Genomic DNA, 12,321 nt, shown 5'->3' with positions numbered 1-12,321 from the left:
TTTACAAATTCTAAATCTGCCCTTCTGTATCCATGATTCTACCAATCTCTTTTTTCTTTTCTTTTTTTCTTTTGATCTACTGAGATTTATGAAGAGACGTGTGTGTGCTTAGTTGCTCAGTCATGTTCAACTCTTTTCGACCCCATGGACAATAGCCTGCCAGGCTCCTCTGTCCATGGGCATTCTCTAGGCAACAATACTAGAGTGGGTTGCCATGCCCTTCTCCAGGAGATCTTTCCAACCCAGGAATTGAACGCAGGTCTCCTGCATTTTGGGCAGATTCTTTACCATCTGAGCCAGGGGAAGAGTCATATGAAACCCCCAAACAGCTTTCTATTCTTTCTTTAGGAAGGCAGTCATCAGAAATGTCAAAAATGTTATTTGATTTATACATTATGCCAAAACAACCCCAACAGCCTAGATTCAGAAGTGCTCCCCAAAACTTTAGTTGCACATAACATTTTTTTCCCATCTTAGAGAAGAAAGATCGTTGCTGGTTGGTATTGATTCATTTAACACTAAGACCTGAAAACCTAACATAATTATAAAATATCCTCTCCATCATTTCAACAAAGTATAGAGAAATAGCTTCAAAAATACAGTTCATGAACACATTTAGAAACTCTATAAAAGAAGCAAATACTTATAAAGATGTTTTTTGGAATTATAATTATTTTGTCTACAGAAAAAGATAAACTACATTTCAAACATATACACTTTTAAAATGACCAAGTTCCCACCTGTGTGCTTGGCTGTCTGGTTGTGTGAACATGAATTCTGGCTTAATTTACAATCAAACGAAAACATAATAATGAGGACAAATGGATTATACTTCTAGGATTCCTCTCCCTTAAGGATTCAACTGTTTTTTCATTGCTTCACTCCATTAATCCTCACAGCATTCATCCAAATTCAGCAGAAGGTATGAATATCATCCTTGTTCATAAACAGAGAAATTGATCTGCCAAAAGATTAAGTGATTTGTTTGCAATCAGACAATCAGTCAGAAGTGGAGAGAGGCAAAGAAACCTGGTGTAATGGAAAAAAGCATGGATGGGAAACAAAAAGGAAAGTAGAAGATCTGGTATGCTAGTCTACCCATTAGGCTCAATTGGTGTTCTAAATACCATCCAAAGCACAGAAAGAGAAAAATGTAACATTTGATTGAGAAGCAGAGTAAAAGCATGATCTCAAGATTAATGAATATTCAGAACTGAAGACAACAATTTCTCACCACAATATATATGAAGGCAATAAGCTTCCTGGACAGCTGTAAACTGCAAATAGAGATTCCTAATGCTTCAATATCTTTTGAAAAATTGCTAAATATTCTAAGGTGGTTTGTAACTCCATTATCATGTAGACAACATGCTCTCATAGATGAACCAAGGTACTTCATACCCTAAAGGCCCCAAAGTGTATGTTTCCAGATGCTTTTTCTTGCATTCCCTACCCTACTTAATGGCTTCACTCATGTCCTAGTCAACTTAGGTAGACAACACAGGACTTATAGCACTTTGGAGTTAGAAAAAACAGCTTAAAATTTACTTAGTCATCTGTCTCTTTTTTTAATAAGAATTAATTTTTAGAGCATTTTTAGGTTCATAGCAAAATTGTGGACAAGGTACAGACACTTTCCATATAACCCCTTCCTGCAGAGTTGGGTATCATCTCTCATTATGACCATCTCCTGCCAGAGTGGTACCTTTGTCACTATTGATGATCTACATCATAATCACCTCAAATCTATAGTTAATATTAAAGTTCACTATTGGTGTACATTTTATGGGTTTGGCAAATGTATAATGACATGTGTCCATCATTATATTATCACACAGAGTATTTTCACTGCCCTAAAAATAGTCCGTGCTCTGCGTATTTCTTTCTCCCACCTCTGTCCCCTTTCAAATACTGATCATTTTACTATCTCCATAATTTTGTCTTTTCCAGAAGATCATATAGTTAGAATAACACAGTATGCAGCCTCTTCAATTTAGCTTCTTTGACTTAGTAATATGCGTTTAATCTTCCTTCATGTCTTTTCATGGCTTGAAGCTTGTTTCTTTCTAGGCTGAATAATATTCCATTGTTTGTATGTGTGCTCAGTTGCTAATTCCTGTCTGACTTTTTGCGACCTCATGGATTGTAGCCTGCCAGGCTCCATCGTCCATGGGATTTCCCAGGCAAGAATACTCAAATGGGTTGCCATTTCCTCCTCCAAGGAATCTTCCCAAACCACAGATTAAACCAGTACCTCCTGCTTGGTAGGTGGATTCTTTACCAATGAGCCACCTGGGAAGCCTGTTACATTGTCTAGATGCACACAGTTTATCCATTCACCTAATGAAAGACATCTTTGTTGCTTCCAAGTTTGACAGTTAGGAATAAAACTGGTATAAACATCTATGTATAGGTTTTTTTGTGGACATACATTTTCAGTTCCTTTGGGTAAATACCAAGAAACATGTTTAGTATTGTAAGAAATTGCCAAAGTGTTCTCCAAAACAGTTATACCAATTTTATTCCACCTGCAATGAACGAGAGTTCCTGTTGCTCAGCATCCTCACTACCATTTGGTGTTGTCATTGTTTTGGATTTTGGCCATTGTAATAGATGTGTAATAGTATCTCTTTGTTGTTTAAAATTTTGCATTCCCCTGATGGCATATGGTATGGAGCATATTTTCATATGCTTACTTGTCATCCATATATCTTCTTTGGTTAGATGTCCTTTAAGGTCTTTGGGCCATTTTTAGGTTGTTTTCTTATTGTTTAGTTTTATGAGTTCTTTGTGTTTTTTGGGTAATAGTCTTTTGTCAGATGTATGTTTTACAAATATTTTCTCTCAGTATGTGGCCTGTCTCCTCACTTTCTTGGCATTATCTTTTGCAGAGTTAAAAAAAAAAAGTTTTAAGCTTTAATACAGCCTAGCTTAATTTTTGCATGGATTGTGCCTTTGGTGTGTATCTGAAAAGTTAACACCTTACCCAAGGTCATCTAGATTTTCTATGGTGTCTTCTAGAAGTCTTATAATTTTGTGTTTTACATTTAAGTTAATTCATTTTGACTTAATTTTTGTAGAGGGCATAAAGTCCATGCCAGATTCTTTAAATTTTTTTTTTTTTTTTTGGCCTGTGAAAGTCCAGTTTTTCCAGCACTATTTGTTGAAAACACTATCTGTGCTCTACTGTGTGCCTTTACTCCTCTGTTAAGTATCAGTTAACTATGTTTATGTGGTTGCATTTTGGGAGTTCTCTGTTCTGTTCCATAGTTCTCTTTGTCTCTTCTTTCACCAATACCGCATTGTCTTGATTGCTGGACCTATATTTATAGTAAATTTTGAAGTTTAATAGTGCTAGTCCTCTCGTTTTGTTCTCTTCTTTCACTATTATGTTGGCTGTTCTGAGTCTTTTGCTTCTGCATATAAACTTTAGTATCAGTTTGTCAATAACCACAAAATAACTTGCTGAAATTTTGATTGAGATTGCCTTAAATGTATAGATCAGGTTGGGGAAAATTGGTATGTTGATGATCTTGAGTTTTCTGATCTGTTAACATGGAATCTCTCTCCATTTATTTAGTTCTTTTTAAATTTTGCTGATCGAAATTTTACAGGTTTCCTCACATATGTCTTGTACATATTTTGTTAGATTTATTCCTAAGTATTTTAGTTTTTGGAGTGCTAAAGTAGAAGGTATTGTGATTTAGCTTAGTATTATTTAAAGTGTGTTCTGCAAAACATTGTCAGTCAAATACTCTTAAAAAAGTGTTTCATGGTCAAAGAAGTTTGAGAAACATTGCATTTTCAACTCTTTTTATAGGTTCATAGTACACATAAACACAGTAAATGTTTTGAAATGTTACTCTGTAAACAGTTTCATTTGTTAAGTCATTCTTTTCCAAACACAGTTGACTGTCAAACCATTATTGTACATGTATAGCATACACACACACACACACACACACACACACACACACACACACACACACATTAAACACCTGTGGAACATATTTGAGAAGTCATATCAAGTTTAACCCATTTATTTTACATTTTACAGAATTTAGAGGGGAGGGAATAATGTGTCCAAGGTCACATGGCTAACAGGAACAGAGTCAAGATGTGAAGTAAGGTGTCCAGAAGCCTAGTACATGTTCTTTCCATTATATCATTCTGTCTCTGATGCTTTTCTCACTTTCAACATAAAACCCTGGTATGATGTTTTATCTACTATATCAGGAAAATACCTTCTGAAAAAATTCTCTTTTCTTCCAAGCTTAATATCACTTCATTACTTCTATAGTTATCAAACTTGATAAATTATAGAATCACTGGAGAAGCTTCTTCAAAGATTCCTGGGCTCCAGATGTATAAAATCAAAATCTCTATGGGTGGGAGTCAGGAATCTACATTATTATACACGGTAATATTGATTGGTATTTAGGTGGGAAGACCTAGCTCTTTAGAACAGAATTTAGCAGGTCTACCATCTTCCTTGGATATCTTTGAAAAAGTAGGTTATGAGGGCCTTGCTCTTAGGGATTCTAATTCTGTCATCTGGTATAGAACCTGAAAATTAGAATTTTAGCAAGCATTTTCCCCTTTCCCCAGGTAATTCTGGTGTAGATGATTCTTGAATCACAACTCTTGCTTGGATTTCCACGTTCTTCTCTCTCCATCTCTTTTTACATACCATTTAGAACTTATTTTTATAAAATATGGATATGGTGTTGTGTCTCTGCTCAAAAATCATTAGATAAATGATAAACTTGTTAACAAGATATGCAAGTCTTATCTCACCAGAGTGATTCTAATCTCCCAAATAGAGATTGTACATTCTAATTCTAAAAAGTTTTTTGCTGTTTCTATACATGCCTTGCTTTAACCTTCTAAAAGTTTACCAACTACTGTATGATTATGTTCACTACCTGCTGTTTGAAAGTCCCTTGACTATCATAACATTCGATCTTCTGACCGTCCTCCTAATAATATGAATGATATGCTTGTAAGGAACCTTTCTCCAGTTCCCTAGAGTTCATGAACAATGGCACCATAATTTCCTAGCAATGACAAGGCTCTATCATGTTTTTTTTTTAAGTCCGTGTGTGTGTGTGTGTGTGTGTCTTTAAGACTGTGCTTCTCAAGAAAATATTTCCGCTTAATTATGAGGTAGCAAAGGTACTCTCTAAAGCATCAAACTTCACTTTTCATACTTTTATTTTTTTGCAGCCACTCTCTTTTCCACAAGTGCCACTTCCTCTCTTCTTTCAATTGACATGATAAGCTCATTCATGTAAAAGTGTCACGTCTTATAGGGAAAGGTACCTTGTGCCTGGCACATATATGCTCATGACAGACATAAATAGAATCTGCAGATAGATAACTATGCCATGCCTACTAGAATTAGAATTTTAAGCTTCAATGAGTGACAATGTTTTGGTGTCAGTGGCCTTCTTGGGACAATAAATTCATGGTGGGGGGGTCACCTCTGCATTTATGCATGATGATCCTTATTCCCAGATCTTTGTCTATGAAGTTGAGAAATATATCATTTCAAATGAGCCAATTTAGCTTTAATTTTGAACATTTGAATAGAACACAATATTCCAAAGTTTGTAACTTGCTTTTACCAATATTAGGAGGAGGAAAAATGCTTGAATACTGCTACATTTATTTTCTAAATACAAAACTTTAGGCTTCATCCTTTGAAATAATGAGTTTTGAAGCAATTTTTCTTGATGCCACCAAGACCCTTATTGCTTGAAAAGCAATTGAGCTCTCTTTAGCTAGAATATTCAAGGAAGATAGAATTGGATCACTTTCAATGTGTTGTATGAAAATACAGGAGTAAGTAAACATGATATAGCAAAATTAGGAAGGAATTTCCCCAGTTTCCTCACTGTGCCATGTTACTCCATCACAAAATAAGCCTTCCATACGCTGATCAGAAATTAGTTATTCTCACAGACTGTATGCCACATATCAAACAGTATTCATACAAAAATGTTAAAGCTCATTCATTGAGCACTCCAAAAGCAGTAATAGTGACTATGGGTGTGAGCAGAACTTTGCTTATGATGAGACAAGGATTCTCTCATATAGATGATAATTGTTAGTTTTATTCAGTTCAGCAAATATTTGTTGTGTGCCTCTATGTGAAAGGAGCAATGATGGATATAAAGAATACAAAGATAAATAGCACTTCTTGGTCTTGAGAAGGAGGTGAGGGAAAGAGTCCAAGAAATAAATAAGTTCACCCTATAAGAAATTTGCAATGGGGGCTATGAGTCAAGGAAAAAGAGACAGGTAGTCCAAGCTGGGGATTCAGAGATAAGCTGACTCAAGAAGGGTGAGCTGGGGATAATCAAGTGAAGAAAGATGTTAATGGAATTCCAGGCAGAGACTAGGTGCAACGTGAGCAACAGTTTAGTAGTCTGGAGAAGAATGTAAGATTGTATGGGCTTCCCTGCTGGCTCAGATGGTAAAGAATCCACCTGCAATGCAGGAGACCCCGGTTCAATCCCTGGGTTTGGAAGATCCCTTGGAGGAGGGCATGGCAACCCACTCCAGTATTGTTGCCTGGAGGATCCCCATGGACAGAGGAGCCTGGCAGGTTACAATCCTTGGGGTCACAAAGAGTCAGACATGACTGAGCGACTAAGCACAACACAACACATAAGTGAGTACAGAGAGCTAAAAGAAAAGCCCCACTGTCACTGATAGTGAAGTATGAGTGAAAGAAGAATGAAACAGTAATTCATGTCTGGGCGTTAAATCCTATATCATGAAAGAATGCTCTCATATCAGTAAACTCATCTTTTCCCAACCTTATCTTCTGCCTTCCCTTGATCCTAGTACCATCATGATCTAGTGCCATATATATTTTCCCAGCTTCTAGTACATGTTGGCTTGGTCCTTCAGCTCTTTTGGGACTATAGAACTTTTTCTTCCTTAATAGGCATGTAACATCCCCACCCATTTTTTTTTTTTTTTTTTTTGTAAACTGATATTAGGTTTTGGTCTAATGGCCAAGAGGGGAGATGGAAACAGATCCTGATACAGGCACAAATTGACTTTCAAGGCAGAGGCCTGTGCATAAGCAAAGAGGAATGATAACCTCTAATATGGAGGGAATGGCCTGTTTCAGGGAAACCTCGGATTTCAAGCTTTTTAGTGGATCAATAAACACAAATGACGACATCCCTTTGTATCAGTGTTCCATCCTTTCTCAACAGGGCTCTGACTTTGGCAAGCCGACATTCCAGGAACAGGTATTCCATCTTCTCAGCTCCTCTGTTACTCTTAAATTAAGTACTGGATATAATAGCTTTTTCTGGCTTCTAACCTCAAGAGATAACAGTTCGTTTGGATGCTTCCAGAGAGTCACTGTGACTTTCACACTTCACCTTCCATCAGTGTCGATTTACCCTTAGTCTCTCCTTGTTTCTCTTCCATGTATGAATGGTACTCAGTGAAAAACATTTGACTGCATTCTTATTATGACTACTGCTCTAACCAAACCTTTCAAACACCTGATATATTGCACTATCTAACCTTTCTTATCCATATCCCATCTTACTTTACCACCTGTTAAAGTTTCAAAAAACACACATGCCAAGGATTATCAGTGCTTCACTTACACCAGTGATGAGGACCCTAGAAGCTAGCTGATCAGCATGATATCTAAGTGCAAAATCCCATTTTAGATTCTGCATCCTTTGACTATTTCTGGATCCATCCCTCTTTGATAGTGTTACCTAGGAAACACACCCTGAGGTGGAGATTTGCATTCAGGAAGTTTACTGGGGCGTGATCTTGGGATCAACACCTGTGGGAAGTGAAGAAAGAATTGTGCAGAGGGAAGGGATGATGTATGAGGCAGTTTCAGCCAAACCTTTTGCTAATCTCACTGAGAAAGATGGAACTGAGTAGAAAATAGGTCTTCCTATTTTTTCTTTCCCCCAGTCATTTGGAGGAAGAAGCAAATTCTCAGGTAGGGAAGTAAAATTTGGATGGTGAGTCTTAAGCAACAGCAATGGAAAAACAGTCCTTTTAAGCACCTTCTTTTTTTTTTCTTGCTCTATACTTAAAGGAATTCCTATATAATTGAGGACTTTTCTAGTTAACAGTGATTGCCATGGCCACATAAAGGCATTCTGAAAGCTTGATCTGCGCATACCCTTTGGGAGATGGGTATCTTAGATTTTAGAAAGAAAACTCTTCCTTCCTACTGTTCCCAGGTGTTTATCCATCTTTTATAAAATAAAAGCCTGGTTTCAACTGTGTAATAGAAAAGAATATTTCTCTATCTATAATTTGTTCATGTAGATAGAGGGGAAACAATCTCTTCCCCCACTAACCATCACAGCCTTGTGGCCTGCACAGTCATGGGAAGATGGATTAGTAACCCCTCCAAGAGGAAGCTGAGTCTAGGGAAACAAAAGCTAGGTCGATAGGTCTAACCATTTTTTCTATATGCAGGCTCTCATTATCATCTTGGAGACCTAGATTTTATGTTATTAAGGACATTGGCTGATTTCTTATCATCCTTGACAGCTGCAGAATTTATTTATCAGGACCACTGATAAAGGCATTGCTGTCTTGCATTTCACCATCTTCAGCAGTCCTTATGGGGCTTTAAGGAGTTTCATAATGAATACTAATCATAGCAATTTGCATTTATTCTTCTCCAAGTACTTTCAGAATCTTAACAGAAAGCAGTGTAAGTAGTTCTGGAATGTAAACCTGAAATATAAGCTGAGCTCTCCCATTGTATGAGTCTGAGCAAACATTAATAACAGTGATTCTCCAAAATGTACAGCTGCTTTAGATTATTTGTAAGGTTTCTTTTAGGCTTCCCTGGACACTCAGTGGTAAAGAATCTTCCTGCCAATATGAAGATCCACTGGAGAAGGAAATGGCAGCTCACCCGAATACTATTGCCTGAGGAATCCCATGGACAGAGGATCCTGGTGGGCTACAATCCATGGAGTTGCAGAGTCGGACATGACTTAGTGACTAAACAACAACAATGGTCTCTTTCAGCAGTGACATCATTTGATGATCTTCATTAATTTGATAGATACTACAAACCAATAATACAGGTGAGGCAGGCCTAATTAACCTCATTTAACAGTTGAAGATACTGAGGCCTAGGTAGTTTAAGTGATTTCCCTAAGGTTGCAAAACTAATTTAGAATGAGTTTGGAACAGGAAATTGGGCTCTTTCTACTATTTAAGGTAGTAGAATGTGGCAAAGACAATCTTGGCTAATAGAGGGAATGAAGGGTACAAAACTTTTCTGCAACCCAGGAGATTAAGCCTGCTCTAAAGGATGTTGGAAATCTTATTGTTGTTCAGTCACTCAGTCATGTCTGACTCTTTGTGACCCCATGGACTGCAACATGCAAGGTTCACCTGTCCTTCACCATCTCCTGGAATTTGCTCAAACTCATGTTTATTGAGTCAGTGATGCCATACAGCTATCTTGTCCTCTGTCATTCCCTTCTGCTGCCTTCAGTCTTTCCCAGCATCAGTCTTTTCTAATGAGTTGAATCTTCGCATCAGTTGGCCAAAGTATTGGGGCTTCAGCTTCAACATCAGTCCTTCCAATGAATATTCAGTACTGATTTCCTTTAGGATGGACTGGTTGGATCTCCTTGCAGTCCAAGGGACTCTCAAGAGTCTTCTCCAACACCACAGTTCGAAAACATCAGTTCTTTGGCACTCAGCTTTCTTTAGAGTCCAACTCTCACATCCATACATGACCACTGGAAAAACCATAGCTTTGACTAGACGGACCTTTGTAGGCAAAGTAGTGTCTCTGGTTCTTAATGTGCTGCCTAGGTTTGTCATGGCTTTTCTTCCAAGGAGCAAGCATCTTTTAATTTCATAGCTGTAGTCACCATCTACAGTGACTTTGGAGCCCAAGAAAATAGTCTGTCACTATTTCCCTTGTTTCCCCATCTATTTGCCATGAAGTGATGGCACCAGATGTCATGATGATCGTATTTTGAATGTTGAGTTTTAAGCCAGTTTTTTCACAGTCCTCTTTCACCTTCATCAAGAGGCTCTTTATTTCCTCTTCACTTTCTGTCATGAGAGTGGTATAATATGCATATCTGGGTTTATTGATATTTCTCCTGGCAATTTTGATTCTAACTTCTGCTTCATCCAGCCTGGTATTTCACATGATGTACTCTGTATATAAGTTAAATAAGCAGGGTGACAATATAGTCTTGATGTAATCATTTCCAGATTTGGAACCAATCTGCAGTTCCATGTCCAGTTCTAACTGCTGCTTCTTGATCTACATACAGGTTTTTCAGGAGGCAGGTAAGGTGGTCTGGTATTCCCACCTCTTGGAGAATTTTCCACAGTTTGTTGTGATCCACACAGTCAAATGCTTTAGCATAGCCAATGAAGCATATTTTTCTTTTTTAATTCACTTGCTTTTTCTGTGATCCAAGGGATGTTGACAATTTGATCTCTGGTTCTTTGCCTTTTCTAAATCCAGCTTGTTTATCTGGAAGTTCTTGGTTCATGTACTGTTGAATGCCTGGCCTGGAGAATTTTGACCTTTACTTTGCTAGCATGTGAAATGAGTGCAGTTGTGTAGTAGTCTGAACATTCTTTGTCATTGCCTCTCTTTGGGATTGGAATGAAAACTAACATTTTCCAGTCCTGTGGCCACTGCTGAGGTTTCTGAATTTGCTGGCATATTGACTGTAGCACTTTCACAGCATCATCTTTTAGGATTTGAAATAGCTCAGCTGGAATTCCATCACCTCCAGTAGTGATGCTTCCTAAGGCCCTCTTGACTAGGTACTCCAAGATATCTGGATCCAAGAGTCTGTTTCCCTGGGGATTCTCAGTCCCTTTGCTGGATCTCCAAGTTGGGAAATCTGTTGTGGGCCCTACAACTTTTGCAAAGTACTAGAACTTCTTTGCTATAATTTTTCTCCAATTTATGGGCCATCTGCTTGGCAGCTGTATGGTGGGGCTAATGACGACCTCCTCCAAGAGGACTGATGCCACAATCTGCGCCTCCCAGATCTGCTGTAACCAGAGGCCTTGTCCCTGCAGCAGACCCCTGCTGACCCATGCCTCCACAGGAGAAACTCAAGCACTCAAAGGCAGACCTGTCTCAGGCTCTTGTGGAGGCCACTGTTCCTTTCCCTTGGTCCTGGTGTGCACAATGTTTTGTTTGCATCCTTCCAAGCATCTCTGGCAGTTCTGAGATTTGATTTTAAACATGATTGTGCCCCTCCTATTGTCTTTTTGGGGCTTTTTCTTTGCCTTTTTTTGGTGGGATCCAACATTCTCCTGTCTATGATTGTTCAGCAGCTAGTTCTGATTTTGGTGTTCTCGTAGGAGAGGAATGCACATGCTTCTACTCCTCCATCTTTTATCTTTGTCTTCTGACAATCTTATAGGGTAGTAGAAATTCAAAGATCTAGGTTATAGATCCCCAAATGCTTAACGCTAGGAAACCAGGGAAATTTTATGTAAAGAAACAAATAAATATATATGTGTAAACTTCTGTGGCACTTAATGAAAAAAGACTACAAACATGATGAACATTTAGTTTATGATGAACATTTAGTCTCTGCCCTCAAGAATCTTGAAAACTTTTGGAAGTATATTGAAATTTATAGAGAAATCAAATGCACAAATATAAAAACCTGACAATAGAATGTGAACCAGATGCTTGGCCAGGAAGGAGATAAAAAAGGTAGTATCCTACCCCAGTCCCCTACTTTGTCTCAAGAGAGGAGTGCTACAATCCATATTGCTGTTTTTCAGAACAGTGTATGTTGGTATGTTTGACCTAATCCCTCACAACTCTTTCTGTCTCTCTCCCTTCCCCAGTGGCTTCACCACCCCTCACTCACAAAAATAATTGATGTTCTTTATCTTTCTGGCTTACTTCACTCTGTATAATGGGCTCCAATTAAAAAAAAAAAAAGGATTGAGACGTGAGTGTTCTGTCCTTTAGTGATGAAATAGTACAGCCTACTCTCAGGGGAGGAACTGAAATGTTCCCTCAGAGCCCCAAATAAGCTCCTGGGTAATGAGGTCTTGCAGGAGCTCATTACTTTGATCTATAAGATTTGGAATAGTTGTATGAGACTACAAGATCCTTGAGGGCACTTCACAAAGTATGAAGTGTCATGCTGATGAAAGGGATTCCAAAATCATAATTACTATTTTTCTCAAAGAAAAGTTTGTCAATTTGTGGATAATACATTCTGCACAATGAATATACCTGCACAAGGGCATTCTCTGGTTTCTTTTCCTATAATAATTGCTGTCTATAGTGAA

At 38.0% G+C, this 12,321-nt stretch overlaps 1 long non-coding RNA gene across 1 annotated transcript in view; it reads left to right on the top strand.

The window, feature by feature from the left end:
- Nucleotides 1-12,321, top strand: part of LOC136153491 (uncharacterized) — a 301,004-nt gene that overhangs the window by 241,680 nt on the left and 47,003 nt on the right. The window lies entirely within an intron of this gene.

Source organism: Muntiacus reevesi, chromosome X, assembly GCF_963930625.1.
Source record: "Muntiacus reevesi chromosome X, mMunRee1.1, whole genome shotgun sequence".
NCBI lineage: Eukaryota > Metazoa > Chordata > Mammalia > Artiodactyla > Cervidae > Muntiacus > Muntiacus reevesi.
This window is presented reverse-complemented; position numbering and strand designations above follow the sequence as displayed.